Source organism: Humulus lupulus, chromosome 2, assembly GCF_963169125.1.
Source record: "Humulus lupulus chromosome 2, drHumLupu1.1, whole genome shotgun sequence".
In the NCBI taxonomy this organism is placed as follows: domain Eukaryota; kingdom Viridiplantae; phylum Streptophyta; class Magnoliopsida; order Rosales; family Cannabaceae; genus Humulus; species Humulus lupulus.
In genome coordinates, this window is record NC_084794.1 from 21723763 (window position 1) to 21742264 (window position 18502).

The following is an 18502-nucleotide window of genomic DNA, read 5'->3' on the forward strand; positions in this document are numbered from 1 at the left end:
GCCAAGAAATGTTCATGGGAAGATCACTTGCTCTAAATGTGGAGAAATAGGACATAACAAACTCAATTGTGAAAGAAGGCAAGATCTAAAAAAGAAGCTTAACAAATCTGTAAGTGTAAATAGACTTGAATACTTTTCATAGTCAATATTATGTTTTATGAAAGTTTTTTACTTTTACAATTTTTTTTATAGAGTAGCAAACAATCCGTCTAATGAGAATGAAAATGGCAATAAAAATTATTCTTCTATTAAGAATGCCAAGAAACAAGTGAGTTAAAAACTCACAAATTATATAATTTGATTTTTCCTTTGTGTCATATAATAAATGTGTTATTTTTTGTAGGCTGCAAGTTCATCAATTGATGTTCCACCACAAACTTGTTTCTAAGATTTCTTATTCCTGATGAATGACATGAATGAAGCTCCAAGAGTACAAGAAAAATGAAAATAAAATGAACCACTTTTGTTATATGAAGGTTGTTTATTGTTAATTATATTTTGACAAAGTTATTTAGTTATGGTTCCTTTTGTTGTTGGTGTTTTTTTTAGCGGGTCATTTTGTAGTTCTTGACAACTTTAATTTTATACAGGTTGACAACTCTGGTTTTTTTATATATCAAGCGCAAGGCCGAGCTCTGGTTCGACACCGCCCTCACTCACGCCCCTTCTCGTATGTTCCTCGATTATTTCATCTCAGCTTCTAAGGTTTTTCTTAGTCCTTGATTATTCTAATTGAAGTTTCGATTGGACTTCTTTCACGATTATTTGAATGGTTTGTTTCCGCTTCTTTTGGTGTCAAGACTTTGGTGAACTAAGTTTTCTTGTATGACCAAGAACGAAAGATTTATTTTTGTTCCTCATTAAATATATCCATGTTTTGAGATAGCGAAGTTGTTGTGTTATAGTAATTATGGAACTTATGAGTTTGATTATGCTAATTCTTAAGTTCTATGTGTTTTTCTTTCGCTTTCAATGAAGTTAATTGCTCTCCGGAGATGATAGAATTTTTTTTAGAATTTGGTTCAGAGTTCGAGTGTTTGTTGTTGTAACTTTTCAAAGTATTCTTTTGCCCCAAATATATGCAGCTTTCATGCCTAGAATCAAGACCGGTAGATCTTTCACCATGGAAAGCTTATGCGATTTTAGTGTAGCAGATCAGATGCAGAAGGAGGTGACTTTCTATAGTTTTATTTTTCATCTTAAATTAGAAGAACTTAGTTTATGTCCTTTTATTGATATCATTCGTGACTGAATATTTTTCATACTTCTAGTTCATCGTCCGATTTGAAAATTAATGGTACTTCGGAAACTATGTCTGAAACCGTGCTTAGTCCAGTTGAGTTAAAGGAAGAAGTAATTTCTTCAGAGACCAAAGAAGAAAATGTCATAGTGGTACTTAGTTATTATATTAAAACTCTTTTCCATCAAGACATCTTTGTTGTTTTTCTGTATCTGATCAAGTTTGTCTTTTCAGAATTCTGCTGATAAAGGTTCAAAGGAGGGTGGCAAAGGGGAAGCAAGAGTACTGAGAAACATGACAGGTTTGTCTTCATGGATCTATGCCATGGAATTAGTACTTTAATACTAGTAATTAGTGCTAAAATTCTGATTCCATTTTTGTTTGCGCTTTCTCTGCCTATCTCAGAGCATCAGCTACGATAGTTTCTTCTTCTTCTGATGTGAAAAGTGAAGCGAATAGTGATAAAGAGAATAGCAAACCTTCTGTTCAAGCAGAAAAAGAAGCTTGCACTCCTGTGCCACCGAATCCTGGGACCAACTCCAAGAAGCACCAGACAGCTAAAAAGATTGCTATTTTAGTTAGAAACCCATCAGCCTTGAAGCCAAAAAGTCAGATAAAGTCGTCACAATCCAAAACCCCCAAACCATCTTTGTTTGAAAAGGTGGGTGCATTTTTCTTTGTTCTGATATACGTTTTTTTTTTAAAAAATTTTGGGCCTTCAAGTGGGTACTGATTATGTGCGGTTAATTAAACTCAAAACCTTGTAGTGAAACAAATGTGAAAAGCACTGCTGGGACTCTCACTTTGGCCCAGGAGAATCAGGCAATTAAGCGACAGAAGTTGGAAGGAGGACAATCTAGACAGGTAATTATGAAGCTGCTACGCTTCTTTTTTTGTCTTCCCCTTCCCCTGTTGCTTATTTTGATTTTTTTTTCATCTTAAAACTAATGTGTTGTCTTGTCTCTTCAAAATCCAGATTCTTAGCCTCAAACCGCATAATTTGCCCCACAAGACAAAATCGGGTCTTGTAAGTGGCAGTTCCAACTTCTGCCCATCAACTGTGAATAGAGCTAAAAAAGATGAAAGAAAGGTTTGTGTTTTTCATTAAATTGCTTTTTGGTTTTCTCATTATAATTCTTTGAAAAAATTTCGAAGGTTGGTGAACATGGAATTTAACTGGTAATTTTTTTACCCCGGAATAGATTTATGTTCGAGAAGGAGCAGCACCAGCACAAGCTCCTCCATTTGTTTCAGCTGCTGAAATGATGAAGAAGTTCCAATCAAGTACCAGAGACCCTTGTCGTTGCCTCACACTGGTTCTCAGGTTAGAGAAATAAAATCAAGTCCCAGTTTTTTGCTGTCCTTTTATTTTATACTTTCCACAGTACTTAATTTTCGTGTTGTTTATGCTTCTATTGTGCAGATGAAGCCTAGACTCACATTGACAAGGCCCAAGGAACCTGAGTTTGAAACAGCTCAACGAGCACGCTCACATTAAAAGCTCTGTTAAGATGAGCACGCTCAACGAGCTTGAAGAAGAGATGATGGCCAAAATTCCCAAGTTTAAAGCACGTCCATTGAACAAGAAGGTAATAGTATATAAATATATATATATGTATATATAATATTTTGCTCGTCCCTGGAACAAGTGTGTGTTATGTTCTTTCATGTTTAATGGTTATCACTCTATACACAATAATATTATATAAATAAAGAATTATGAATAAGGTTTCATAAAAAAAAAAATAATAAAAACAAAAACAATTAAAAATGTTACTTTTCAGTCAACACTAAACTTCATTTGGAACTCCTAGAATAAGAACTATAACTATTACTAGGACTAGAATAACCTATGAGTTTGTAAAAATCTTCCATAACACTAAGGTTATCGAAATCACATGTCTTGGTGATGCTATTAATGGCGATCCTCTCAGCTTCTCTTTGCCTTTCAATCTCAATCTTTCTGATCTCATCTTTTTTTTGTTTTTGACTAATTTCAATCTTTCTGATCTCATCTTCTTTAGGTCTTTGACTATTTTCAGTCTCTCTGATCTCATCTTCTCTTGGCCTTTGACTAATTTCAACATTTCTCATCTCATCTTTTCTTGGCCTTTGACTAATTTCAATCTTTTTTTTGTGAGCTTCTTCTTGCTTCTTGGCATGATCTTCAAGACTTCGATCGATGAATCGATCTCGATTACGTTTTCTAGTGTTCATCATTTGATGGTAAAAAGTAATCGTATTTGTTGAAGGTGCTTGATCACTACTAGTACGACTAGTAGATTGTTGTGCTTTGACAATGATTTTGGCAAAGCGTTTCCCCAGCATAGCAACTCTAGCAGCTTGTTTTGGTGGCAATGATGGGTACCTAACATTGAAATATTCACTACTTGATTCTGACAATGCGCTTTGACGATCACAATCGCCCTCGTGATCATCATGATCATGATCATGCATTCTTGGACTTCTTGATTCTTTGGAGGACATTCTTGGACAAATTCTTGATTTTTGAGAGGAAGTTCTTGGAGCAACAAAGATCATAATAATTATAATAATAATTGTCTTATTTGAATAGAATTTTATTATTTAAAAAAAAAAATCTATGCGGTGATAATCAACAAACTAAAACCAGTACCTTTGTTTTTAAAATTTAAAATTTTAAATAAATTTAATAATTACTAAATAAAACAAACGGTATATGGACACATGTCAGCCTATGACGAGTCCATGTCATAATTTTTAAAAAAATTATTAAATATTTTCAAAATAAAAAAAGTAATTATTATTTATTTTAATTAATAAAAAACAATAATAAAATAAAAACAAAAAAGAAGATATTTTCTCAATCAATCTTTTTTATCTCTTCAATTTTTTCCTTCTTCTCCATCTTCTTCCTTCCATTTTCTCCTCTCCTCCTCTTTCTTTTTCTACGATGATATTATATAGTCTCAATCAAGCTTGGAGAATGGAGACGATTCTTGCACGCAGCTTGGGCTTTGGATGAGAAACTGTATGTCAGACGAATGAGGGGTTTAGGCAACAATGTCGACGTCCGATAAAGGGCTTTAGATCTGAGTTTTCGAGTTCATGAGTTTGTGGGTTTAGATATGAGTTTTTGAGTTCAGGCTTCTTTCTCCTTGTAGTCTGTAAACACTATTTAGTGCTCCAGCATTGGGGTTCGGAAAAGCATAGAATATACGCCTAATCCTCTGGTGAACCAGGGCCATTGCACACCTAATATTAACATTAAGATTAGATTTGTCAATTTATGTAAAATCATACAGTTAAAAACAGGCAATCAAAAACAACATGATGAATAGGACTACTTACATAGTACATGGTTCCCACACAAGATAGAAGTCATAACCAGTGCAAAGGTATGGCCGGGCTGATAAAGAATGTGAATCTTCCTCACAAATGTTCTTGATACCATTACCCGTAATCTAATCGGAAGGTTAAAAATTGACAAGTTGACTCAAATCCCGAAAGTTATCGAAAGCAATTTGTTCAAAGATGTCATTGCTCATAGGCAAAGATTGTTCATGCAGTTTACGGTTACGACAAGCAAGAGTTTGTATGCTCTTTCTTTTTCACTTGTCAAGATGATTTAAACTCAAGAGTGGAATGGTTGGTATGCATGCAATCATGATACTTAACAATTAACTGATTAACATGTGCAATACAAACCAAGGCAGTAAGGAGTATGAACTTATAATTCACTACATTTTAATGGCTTTTCATGAAACTGAAAATCAGATGGCAAGCATGAAGAGTAAATATATAAATTTGTTACAACAATTATCATGTAGAACAATTCTGAGCCTAAAATATACTGCTAAACCATTTGTTCCATGCAAGTTGAAAGAAAAATTGGCGTATCAAAGAACAATCCCTCCGTGAACAATCCACATACAAGGAATTCAAAAGATGTATCAGAGAAAAGTTGAAAAGACAATCACTGTGTAGATCTATTCAGTATTCTCAAAACCCTTCAGCTTCAATTAAGTACAAAGAAGGTCATACCTTTTCAATATTTGTCTTTTGTTTTTTTGCAGGAGAGCCCATAGAATACTGCTTGTTAACAACATCAATTGGCGTATCTTGGATCTCACCTGAACTGGGGAAAAGGAGCCTGTCCCTGGCCGCAGAAGATTCAATAGCAACCATAGCAGCATGGCGTAAAGGGTGCCAACAACCAGAACTATGTACTGGTTGTTGCTCGGCCCACCTCCAAGGATATAAACAAGACACGCCAGTGTATAATTGTTTTGTTTCATCCTGAAGACAAGTAGACGGCAAAGTTTTACGGCTCCCCATTCCCTCGGAATCAGTACTCAAATCAAGGGCTGCTGGCTTTCTAAGGCAGTTGGTTTCAAGAGTAACCTTGTCTGCTTCAATATCCCAAGAACAAACCTGATCATATGCGGTAGATACTACCTGTTTAACCAAAGGATCAACTATAACAGCAGCATTGACAACCTGAAGATGAAATGAAAGATGCAATTATGATATAACCACACACAAATAAAAGACTTAACGCTTGGAAGTATAAGATGCATCATATGGAAAAGATATAATAGTTAACAGAATAAAAGTATCTCGGTTTTACCGAACCACTGCCAGATTTTGCCAAGTGAATAGCCATGTTCATAAAGATAAAAATTGATTTGCTGTCCTCATTACTGAATCCAGTAATACCATCAATGTTACTGTTTGAGGATGAAATAGAAGACAATGTTAGGTATAATAACTATTAATAGATCTTCGGTACATGAACGAAATTGCCAAAATGATGATCTTGTCTTACTAGGTTGGAGGATGATACGAAGTTGGCCACAGCTTACATTGTTCTTCCCACTCTTCTTTTGACAATGCAGCATATTGGCATACCTAAGGAATACTTGAATGAGTCAACACAACTGTAAAATACTAAATCATAGGTAGGATAAAGAATAGATGTTATAGTGATCGAGAAAAATAAAAAGTACAGTTGTCTTATCAAGCAAAATTAAATGATGGGGTAATGTTTAATTCAAGAAAAACGGCAAATCTTTTTACACTTTTCTTAAGTTTATTTATTTTTTTATATTTATAACAGAAGATATGAGTTATGATCATCTAAAGAAAAGAAACTAATAAAAAGTAATATAAAATATTTACATAATGCAAATTGTGCAGTATACACTCTGCAGTTTTCACCTAGATGATTAATTTTAGAAGTAGCAATGCCAACAGATATTACAAGACATGAAGGAAGACCCACTTTCGTTTGAAAAACACTCAACTGCATGACTCATTGCTCTCATCGGAAGCTACGCATAAGATGACCGACAGCTGAATTTTTCCTGTCAATCCAAGTCAAGTCACCACCAAATTGTGGAAATACTGATAGACACCAATAAGGGTAAAGAGGGCTATTTATAGAATAAATGTAGTAGAGGGGTTCATGAGTAATTTTAATGATGGGAATAAATTGGTATGTAAATGGGAGAGGTGAGAATTAGAGGGTCATGAATTGAGTGATTGTAGAAAGCTTTTGCGATTTAGGAAAGTGCCAAGACTCTTGAATTCCTGGCTGGTCAATGTAATTCTCTTTGATTTCCAATAATATCAGATCTCTTCAACCTGTTCACCATTTTTATCCTATTTATTCTATATATGGGTCTATCAAACATCCCATATAATATTAGTATGACTAGCTTTAAGTCTGCTCAATAAACGAAGTATTGTCTTCACTCTCCAATCCCTGACCATGACTTACTCCCACGAGAACTGGAGTTCAATTACTTGTGAGCACCCTCTGTAAAGTGAGGGAAGACATACAGAAAAGGGGAAGAAAATAATATATACAAAAAAAACTGAGAAATTCTGGAAATAGAGTTTCCAATAACTTCACAATCTTCACAATAATAAAATGCTATTCGTTTTATTATTATTATTATTATTATTAATGTAAATTTGCTCTATGTAGAAAAGACTAAATATCTTTAAATGTGCTGTGAAAAAAGTAGAAAAAAAATTAGGAAAAGAAAAATGAAAATAGATAAAGCCATACACGAACCTCCTTCTAGAAGCTTCTTTTGCACCCGCTTCACATGGCGAAGATTTTCAAGGGGAGCAATTTGGTTCAAACGCCTAAGAAAAAAGCAGTTTATATGGAAGTGAGCATAGAGAAAGTAAGAAAGAAGGCAAGAAATAGTGATACTCATAGTAGATTGGAGCAAACCTTATAAGAGCGTTGGTGAGCTTAGGCTCAATAACTGCAGCCAATACATTCACTGCAAAGCGCAGCATATATAATATAAACATACATATGAGTAAATTCACTTAATAGATGAAGGAAATGAGAGAAGACGCAGAAGAAAGTTGTGATAGATCAAAATCACCAGTGGGCTGTTGATTGGGTGCAATTTGGGGCTTATCCGGGATGTGGACAACCTCCCACATCTCCAATTCCATGTGGAGTTCGCTTACTTGTAGAATTCCACCGTTGACAAGACCTCTGGAACGCCAACCTCAGATGACACTGGAGAAGAAAGCACTCCGGAGCCAGACCGAACTTCTCAACCTATAAAACTGATAGGACCCTAAATCTTGTTAGAAGTAGTTAATATTAGCTATCTTTCGCTCATTTAAACATTTAACCAAATACCTAAGTATAATAAGGGACAGTTTGATACAGCTGCAGCTTATGCAACAATCGGCTGTAGCTGTGCTGTGAGAAAAATCAGATGAAACATTTAGTTGTTGAGTGGTTGGTAAATTATAAATTTAAAGGTACTGGGAGTTGAAAAAGTTGTGTTGTGTCTGCGTGTTGTTTGGTAAATTATTATTTGATGATTACTATAAAATGATCAAAATAGATATTATTATACTATTAATTTATTTTAAATTTCTAGCCTAAATGTAAACATATGTATAAGCTCTTCATGATTCAAATCAATGAAAATTGGTCAATTGTCAAAAAAGAAAAAAAAGAATTATAATTGTAAATATAAATATATATATTTAAATACTTAATTATGCGTAATTTGGACTTTGTATGATCTACATCTCAGAAAGAAAAAAATAATACATTGCACAAGTCAATTTGAGTTTCCTTTGTTGTTGGTTGTGCAAGATTGTGCAAACCAGATTTTTTTAATGGAGTCTCAAGAACATAATTACAGTTCTGTATACACATCAAAAAGAACACCAGCCTGCAAACATGTTATATTGCTTAACAACAAATTCATACTACACATTCTTTTACTCTATCCATCAAAAGCTTTAGGTTAGTAAATTCCTTCACTGTACTAAAACCAAAAATATGAAGCATTTTTATATGCTATGTAGAATCCTAACTTGGTAAGTGACCACAATAATAACACAAAAATTAGTTAAGTTCTTTTGCCAAAATCTGCAACAACACCAATGAAGAGTGATAAAGAGTGATAAGACAAAAGAAAAATGACTTTAAGTCAGAACTTCTATCAAACAGATGGTGTGCCAACTGCCAAAGACTATAATATTAGCTCTGAAGACTGAGATTCATAACCACCCAAAAAAAAAATCATAATCTGCCCTTAAATATTAATCATTTCAATGCATTAGGCACTTCAAATTTTCTATGTCAAACATCCAAAAGTAGTTAAAGAACTACCAACTGCAGAAATGTAATTTGGACTAAAAATCCAATATATTATATGAACACCAAAACTATAAAAGAATAGGAAACCAAATGCTAGAGCAGAAAAAAGAAAGGCACGTATATACATATCTTAGAGGCATGGCTAGCTAATATATTTCATATAGAAAGTTATACCAACATTTCAGATCTCAGAGCACATTCAAATCAAAATACAAATCAATACCTAAAATAAATTAGCACCAAAGCCTTAGAGGGCCTGGACTGGAGAGGACCGGCAGCAGCGGTGGTTGGTCGGAGAAGTGCGACGGCTAGTGAAGGAGGTTTCATGGCTGGTGGGGAACGAGGGCAGTGGGTGCCAAGAAAATGATAATTGAATTTAGGGCTGGTTAAATTGGAATTGTATAATTTTAGTGGGGGTAATTTGGTCATGTAAAATATTAATTTGTAGAACAAGACAGAATACATGCAATTAACATTAGTTCCTTGCCCAAAACTAAAAAACAAAGAAAGAGCAAATTTCAATACTGTGTTGATATTGACAATTGAATAAGATTACATGTGATTACACATCTATGGTAGTTAAGGTGATGTACATTATAAATTTATGTCACTCTATAAGGGATTTTATCATATACCTAATGTGAATTAAATTTCATCAGATCAGAGAAAGGAAATCCTTGCAAGATTCACAACAAGACCCAAGCCAAGACCAATTCAATATACAAGATAAGATAAACTAGTTGAAGAAAAATATGAAAAGAGAAGTGTTTCACAACCATCAATCAAGTAGCTCCTTTTTTTTCTTGCTGGGAAACTAACTCTACTACATTAATTGACAAAAGTGGCTACCACAAAAGAGTGAGCCTCCTCAAGTTTCAAAAAACCAACGCACCGATCATCAATAGCCCATTTAGCACTAGCATGAGCAGTAGTATTAGTTCTATATTAACAAAGGTAAAGAAGATATAAGGAAAACAATAGAATGACTTAGGACAGCAAAACCTCCAATAGCAAACTTTAAAGACATGATGGCCTATCTAGATTATTGAATGTTGCAACTATGCCATTATTTCCTAGAACTTCCTCACCTATCACCAAAGACAGCTTCAATGAAATGAGATATTATGCTGTCAAGAATTTGATTAAGTAAGTCAAACTCTTAAAAGTGTCTCAGATACATAATCTTGACGCACAAAGTGAAACCGAGATTTTAAAGGCTAAAAAAACAAAACAAAAATCTTCTCAGAGCATATTCAAACTTCAAACTCAAAGCTCAACAAATACATCGAAATGAAAACTCCAGCTAAGCTTTATATATAAACACCTACAACATTGCACTAAATATATGCACTTCTTGAGAAAGCACAAAACAAAGAAAAACAAAAATTTTAAGAACAAGAGTTTGACTGGAGTAAAAGGCTGAGAACTCGTGTCTTTGTATTCACGAAATGGCTTATTTATACAGGTCATATAAGTGGTTAGTTAACCACAGTAACACAGGACGATTTAACCATGTACGTAATCTCAACAGATCAAGATTACCAGACGAGTTACAAGACTCTAAACAGAAATAACAAACCACTAACTGAAAACACTTGTCAAACAGTATCTTCAACTAACTCCTTATTACACATATACTCAACGACACTAATTAACAAAAAAAAAAGTTACCTCTTGGTGTGTGGATAATGATAGACGGGATATTGTACTGGCGTGGCCTCTCTTTACCTCTTCTGCAGTGTGTTCTGCCAGGCGAGATGAAGACCATTTTGCAGGTACATGAGAGATTTTGCGGAGATCACGCTGGGGGGCAATCCTTGGCATTAAAGGTGTTGAGGCAGGGTATTATTGGCCCACTCTTTCAAAGGACTCGATCTCTTATGTCAAAAGTTGCGACAGGTGCTAGCGGTTCGCCACTGTCGCCCAAGCCCCTCCAGTCTAGCTAAAGATGATCTCATCCTCGTGGCCGTTCGCGGTCTGGGGGATTGATTTAGTTGGTGCCCTTCCCACGGGAAATGGGGGAGTTCGCTATGCTGTGGTGGCAATAGACTACTTCACAAAATGGGCAGAGGCAGAAGCCTTGGCGATGATTACTTCAAAGAGGGTCCTCGACTTCGTGGTCAAGAATGTTGTCTGCCGATTTGGGCTGCCAAAGAAGATCGTGTCGGATAATGGAACACAGTTCGATAGCGACCTCTTCGCCGAATTCTGTGAGAGGCACGGCATAGTTAAAAGCTTCTCCTCCATGGCCTATCCCCAGGCTAATGGGCAGGTCGAGGCTGTGAACAAGACATTGAAAGTGAGCCTTAAGAAGAGCTTGGATGAAGCCAGGGGAGTTTGGCCCGAACAGCTCCCCCAGGTGTTGTGGGCATACTAGACCTCACACCGAACTTCAACGGGTCACACTCCTTTCTCCCTAGCTTTCGGGAGTGAGGTCATCCTTCCCATCGAAGCAAAGATAGCCTCGCACAGGGTCCGGACATTTGACCAAGACCAGAACGACAAATTGCTCTGCGCGTCCCTCGACCTAATTGACGAAAAACGAGAAGCTTCGCAGCTACAACTCACGCATTATCAACAGAAGATCACTCGTTACTTCAGCTCAAAGGTCAAGAAACGCATCTTTGGCGTAGGCGACCTGGTGCTCAGAAGAGTCTTCTTAGCTGGTAAAGATCCCAAGGACGGAGTGTTGGGACCAAACTGGGAAGGACCCTATCAAATAATAGAGGTTGTGAAAGAAGGAATCTTTAAGCTAGCTCGGCTTAATGGAGAGGCAGTCCCACGGACCTGGAATGTTATACACCTAAAGAAATATTATCAGTAATACTTTTGTAGGGCTTAGTTAGAAAAGCCATCTTGTTTTATTAGATAATGAGACAGTTTCTTCGTATTATTGTATATTTTTGTGGACGTAATGTTAAAAGAGCACGTTTAAAGTAACCACGAAAGTTCATTTCCTGGTTACTTGGGGGGCATACCTCCTGGATAAAACCAAGTCCTAAACTTAGAAGTTGATTCAAATTGATTAATTGATGTTTTTCTTATAAGGCACGAGATATCAATAAAGAATTAACGCGAACTAAGTTTTTAAAATCATTATCCTCGAAACAATCAGGTCCTAAACTTAGAAGTTGATTCAAATTGATTAATCAATGTTTTTCTTAAAAAGCACGAGATATCAATAAAGAATTAACGCGAACTAAGTTTTTTAAAATCAATATCCTGGAAACAACCAGGTCCTAAACTTAGAAGTTGATTCAAATTGGTTAATGTATGTTTTTCTTAAAAAGCACGAGATATCAATAAAGAATTAACACGAACTAAGTTTTTAAAATCAACGTCCTGGATACAACCAGGTCCTAAACTTAGAAGTTGATTCAAATTGAGTAATCGATGTTTTTCTTAAAAAGCACGAGATATCAATAAAGAATTAACGCGAACTAGGTTTTTAAAATCAACATCTTGGATACAACCAGATCCCAAACTTAGAAGTTGATTTAAATTGATTAATCGATGTTTTTCTTAAAAAGCACGAAATATCAATAATAAATTAACACAAAATAACTTTTTACCAAATGCGCTAAAAGTAAATAACAATAATGGTAAAATTAGATTAAAATGAAAACTCGGGAAAACCAATTGTCTCGAGGAGAAAAACCTCGTGGTAAAAAATTACAAATAAATAAAAATAAAAATTCTAGGCCCCCCTAGGCCGTTCCGTTGAGGTCACTCCTTCGATCTCCTGCTCGCCTGCAGCGGAAGTCTCCTCAGTCTCAGAGGGCGCCTCCCGTTGAAGACGAGCCTTGAACTTCTCGAGGAAGGGCTCCCACACCTCCGGCGCCAGGAAGGAGAAATCGCCATCCTGGTTGAAGGCCCAGCAATGATAGAGCATGGCTTCCATGGAGGAGCTGGAAGATGCCCTCTCTACAACAAGGGCGGCCTTGGCCTCCTCAAGCTCGACCTTCACAGTGGCCAAGGTGGCCTGTGCAGCCTCGAGATCGGTTTTCGCCGCGGCCAAGGCCCCTTGTGCGGCTTCCAGATCGGCCTTCACAGCGGCCAGTGCGACCTGTGCGGCCTTTTCGCTTTCCTTGACAGCTGTCAGGGCAGCCTTGGCATCTCGCTCTTGTTGTAGTGCAGACGCGAGAGTGGCCTGAGCGGTCTGGAACTCTCCCTTGATCTCGTCAAACCTGGCCCTGGACCGAGCTATGTTGTGGTGTAAAGCCAAAGTCGCCTGCAAAGGAGAGAAGATGGGGGGAAAATTTTCAAATAAAGGGTGGCTCATGCGAAAGGTGGCCAACCTCATATATACGTAAAAGGCAAAGGAACGAGGATCGTTCGATCGCATTAATGCAAGATACGAGGGTCACAACTCGAGAGACGAAACGACGGCCGAGGATAGGCTAGGCCATTTAATGCAATTCTTGGAAGCCGGACCGTCGCCAACCACGATGCTCCACGTGTCCGATACCTGCACAGTGGACGGGACATGAAGAGTCGAAAAAGAAACCTAACAGCCCCCGCTGTGGTCACAGACGACGTCATGTGTCACGAGCAAGGGCTTGGGGGGCAAATGTACGCCCTAAATATCCGCAAGTTATTAGCGAGCTGGAAAAGGGCATAATTCAGTCCGCCACTTGTAAATCTTCCACCCGGAGTTGTTGTTACGAGTCTCCACCTCTCTATCCCAAGCTGATCAGAGAGTTAACAGTCTACTCGAAGGCAGTGGGTCAGCAGTATGGATATCACGAGCTGACGATACATCAAGCTCGAGGTGTGGCATAGATTTAACACTCGAATCCTTGTAAAGGCTACCACGCAATGTAAATGTGCACATATCAGACATCACGTGTCTATTCCATTCCTAAATTCTCGGATACGCAGTATAAACGTGCGTGTTCAGGCACCCCACGACTGGTTTGGGCCATGCGGCCCATTATCCCCCCTTACCTATTGATTATACCACACCTCACTGTCAGGTTTTAGGAATTAATCATCAGTGTCACAGAGATGACATGATGGGTAAGAAGGTCACGAGATGTGATGGACCCAAAACTGGTATGTTTTAAATATTTATAACTCGCAAGCGCACGAATCGTATTTATAGAATAGTGTTCGTGTAAGCACGAGGTCGAACCCAAAGGAGTTGTCTAAAATCGAAAAGAAAACTATTTTAAACCAAAATTAATAAATTCTAACCTAGTTCCAAAGATTGATGGGATTTTTGTATAATAAAAATAAAATAAAAGATAATAATAAAGAAATTAAAGACAATATATAAAAATAAATTAAAAATAGAAATCAAGATAGTAAAAGAAAGATTATTAAGATAATAGAATCCACAAAATATAAGTTCAATAATATTTATAAGTACATTGATTCCCAAGTTTTAGTGATAGTTAAAATAAATCAAACTATCATTTTCCAAATAGATGTATAATTTTAAGCACAAATTACTTCTAAAAAGATAATATTTTTCTTTACTTTTCAAAATTATAATTTCAAAGCATTTAGTGTAAATCAATCTAATGAAATAACAAATATATCAATGAATATTATTTATAAGGAAAAACATAATATTTTTGTTCTAAGTATGGATGTGTACAATTTAATGACACATCTTACACAAAGAATATTATGTTTTTGCACTAATGAAGAACAAAGTGTAAATATGTGCTAACAATCCAAAATACATGATATTTAAGATGAAAGAAGATATTTGAAGAAGAAAATTCCATAAACTTTGTTGCACAAAATGGGAAATCAACATATAAAATAAATACTATCTAGTTACATATTGTTTCATCATCACCTTAATAATCTTAAAAATATTAGAAACTCATAACTAAAATAGCAAATATAAACAAAAAATTACAAACATAAATAGGAAAATTTGGAGGAGAAACTCCCAAATTTTTCCTCTAAAAATACATAGAAAATAACCAAAAAGAAGAAGAAGATGAAGAGAATAGAGAGGTTTTGAAATATGTAGAATTTTTGGTATGGTAACCTCCTCCTAAAATATGACACCCTAAATGGTCTTCAAAACTCCATATTTATAGCCAAAATGAGGTATTAAAATAATCAATTTAAATTAATTAAATTGATTAAATTAATTTAATTAATTATAATATGATAAATAGGGGTAAAATATAGAGTGTAATAATGATGTTTTGGGGTAAAATGTGTAGAAAGTGGGATAAAAAGTGGTATTTTGAGACAAAGGGACAATTTGGTTTGTTGGGCTCAAAAATGGGAAAAGGAGGTTGCTTTGTGGCAGGGAAGCAGGTTGGGTGCTTTTGGAGGGCAGCTGGGCCGTGGGCTGCTTTGTGGTGCAGCTAGAGAAGCACCTGGATGGGCAGGGGAGGCAGGCGGCTGGGAGCTGATTGCTGGGAGGTTGGTGCTTCGACTGGGAAGATGGAGAAACCGTGGGCTTCAGCTGCTTCGGTTGGAGAGGAAAGTTTGAGTGCTGAAGGAGATGGCTGGGTCGGGGCTGGCTGGTGGGATAGCAGGGGACTTCGGGCATGGGTAGAGGCGAGCCCAAGGGAGGCAGATGGACTGCTAAAGGCTTCTCTTTGATTTCTCAAAAATACCAGTTTTTTCCTTCTTTTCTTTATTTTCAAGTACAAAATTGCAATAAATTCCCTACAAAATAAACATAAAATAAATCATAATAAAATATTTTCAACTATATAATAAATCAATTTAATTCTTTGAAAATATTAATTATAACTTAATTTATATTAACATTTAGTTTCAATAAAACACACATTTTCTTACTTCTAACTAAACACAATAATTTAAATAATTAAACTACAACAAAATAACTATAAAAACACACAAAAATATATAAAATCAAAATAAGACTAATAAATTCAAAATTACTTAAAAACTTAATAAATTAATTAAAAACTCAAGAATTAGGTAACAATTAGCACATAAAAAGTGGTAAAATAACTCTATTTTGTAGAGTTATTAGGATGACCCCCTTTACCAATGCCCAGGTATCCTCTCCCTATAAATACCAAGACCCTGGGCGTTGCAAGGGGTTGGCATACTTTTTGTAAAGAAACACCCTGTAAGGAATTGTCAAGAGAGATCAATAATATTGACTGGTGGACTAGAGAGATTTTAACCTTCGAACCACCTAAAAAGAAAGGAGTGATAACCTTCCCACGATACTAATTTCTCCAGTTTAGAGTTACGACATTTTCATATTACGGTTCATTATTTAGCACTAATCCATCCTGTTTATACGTATAATTATCAGTTGGCGAAGAACCGCGTCAACAGAGACATACTACAGTTGATGTGTTCTCACAAGCACGATAATTATTTGGGTCCGCCTTATCATATTCATATTCGTTTATTGTCCACCGTGTAACTAGAAGCGACTTTGGAATTTTCATCACCTTCCTATGCTTCATAGCTGCAAAAATATGCCGACATGGTATCCCAAAAGAAAGAAAGTATTGACATTCGCACACAAAGAATTCTGAGTTGGAACTTACTAACAATGACTGCCTCACCTTTGCGTCTGACCATTTGTATAAGTGCAACATAACTCCATTCTCTGTAATAGAACTGCCTTCCACCAAATATCTTCCCTCCTTTTGCATCTCTTTTCTAACTTTGTAGAACATGTTCCGCGTGTACAATATCGAGACTTCCTCTTCAATTTATAGCATATTGGTCTTACCCAATTGGGGGCTTGTATATAAAGAGTCATAATCATCTTTTGCCAATCTATGGCGCATCCAAGACATTGACAAGTAAACTGCTCTTATAAACTCATATAGCTTTAAGCTATGATTCAGTTTTCTCTTTAATATAGCATTCGTCCCCTCATTGCGCTGCGTAGTGAACATCCCACAGAAAAAATTTCCCCTAAGAAAAGTTTCACCCCAATTTCTTCATCTTTCATACAAGTCATTGGCGTAGCGGGTATTTTGCAAACCATATTCCTTCACCAGAGCTGCCCATTTTTCCTCAAACACTTCCTTTTCAAGGTATTTGAACACCAACTGTCTTAATTTCTTTGCGAAGCCAGGGTCAGTCACCTTTATAATGGCTTATTATGCATGTGCCAATAACATAGTCTGTGAATTGTATTCGGTATCGTCTCCTCCATCATTGTCTTTAATGCTGGATCTGAATCCGTAACGACAGGCTTAGGATGAACATCTCCCATGCATTCAAGAAATTGTTGTGCTGCCCATATATAGCTTGATGTCGATTCATTTTCAAGCAAAGTGAAACCAAATATACATGTCCTATAATGGTTATTAACACCCACCCATACTAATAAAGGCTTCCCATATGCATTTGTCTTGTAAGTTGAATCTAGAGCAACAACATGGCCGAAGTACTCATAGTCAGAATGTGCTCGAGCATCATCCCAAAAAATGTGTAGAAGTCTATTCCCCTTATGAACTGAATATCAACAAAAAATATATTCGTCGTGGTGAGCTTTGTGCTTCAGGTAACCAATTGCCCGCCCTACATCTAAATTTCTTAGTTGCACTTGACCAATATTTGAAATCATGTTGTACAAGTCCCCAACTGTGAAACACATTTTCTCGTATCCACCTACTTGAATAGCCATATATGACATTATATGGCAAGTTCTTACACCTGCTTCCCTTGACGATGTAGCAATTGCAGCATATCCTGTCGTGACCACTCTATTCGAACGAAGAAATTGCTTGTGGGCATCAGCAGCAAGCGGATGCGTTGTGATAAATTCTCTGCATATCCACGTATTATCATACTTTCTCCAATTTACTCTAAAATCAACCTTGCAATCAACTCGAGTTAATGGCTTTGGCTCTCTTGTAATATCGTGTCTTCTCACATGGCATTCCATTATTTTCCCTTGTCGTGAGCTTAGCCACTCCCTTTCTTGTATATTCTGAAGTTGACCCCTTCTCATGTGTCCTTTACGAATGCTAAATCCTACAACCATGTCATGCTCATTAATAAACTCCTCTGCTAATTCCAGGGATTCGAAACTATGGCTGACCATGTCATCTCTTGTTAAGACAACAAGATCTTCCTCAATTCCATACTTCTCAAATATAGTTGGCTGATCACAGAAGGTATTACTCTCGGCTAAGTCCTCCAAAAACTGGTCATCTTCGTTTTCCTGTGTGGTTGTAACTGTATCCTCCATGTTCATTCCCTGAAAAAAAAAAAAAAAAAACCAGTATTTTAACTCCTGCTCGATAAAAACTAGATGTGGAGCATCATGAAAATAATAATCAGTTCTTGTAAAGTGAAGATAATTAGAGAACAATGACGTGTTATTAATGTTTTTTATATCTTATACTAACTGCCGATTACATAGAAGCATGTGAGCATTGAAGAAGTAAAAAAATATTTATTATTGAGTATAAATATAAACAAAAATAAAATAAAAAACTAACCATATTAATTTTTTCTTTTTGAATAACCCAAATGGATTTTTTTAAATATAAATACATAATATCATTAGTTATATTAACGATATTATATTCTTGATAATTCTTTTGCTAACATATAGATAATATATTATGGTAGGGATGTTACTGTTTATAAATTTTGATAAATAGAATTTCTTATTTAATTAATAATATTTTATAAACGACTTTTAATTT

General features: G+C 36.0%; 1 long non-coding RNA gene and 1 pseudogene across 3 annotated transcripts; one reads left to right on the forward strand and one right to left on the reverse strand.

The window, feature by feature from the left end:
* Nucleotides 1-342: 342 nt before the first annotated feature.
* LOC133817459 (uncharacterized) lies at nucleotides 343-5438 on the forward strand. 3 transcript variants are annotated; one of them, XR_009885558.1, is made up of 11 exons: nucleotides 343-476; nucleotides 591-670; nucleotides 1086-1171; nucleotides 1272-1392; nucleotides 1475-1541; nucleotides 1646-1901; nucleotides 2008-2104; nucleotides 2217-2330; nucleotides 2443-2564; nucleotides 2664-2829; nucleotides 5296-5438. It is a non-coding gene; the product is annotated as an uncharacterized LOC133817459 (long non-coding RNA). The 3 variants fall into 3 exon arrangements; XR_009885560.1 differs by having other exon boundaries at nucleotides 2459-2564; XR_009885559.1 differs by lacking the exon at nucleotides 343-476 and having other exon boundaries at nucleotides 517-705.
* Nucleotides 3877-7755, reverse strand: LOC133817458 (tRNA-specific adenosine deaminase TAD3-like; annotated as a pseudogene).
* Nucleotides 7756-18502: the final 10747 nt, after the last annotated feature.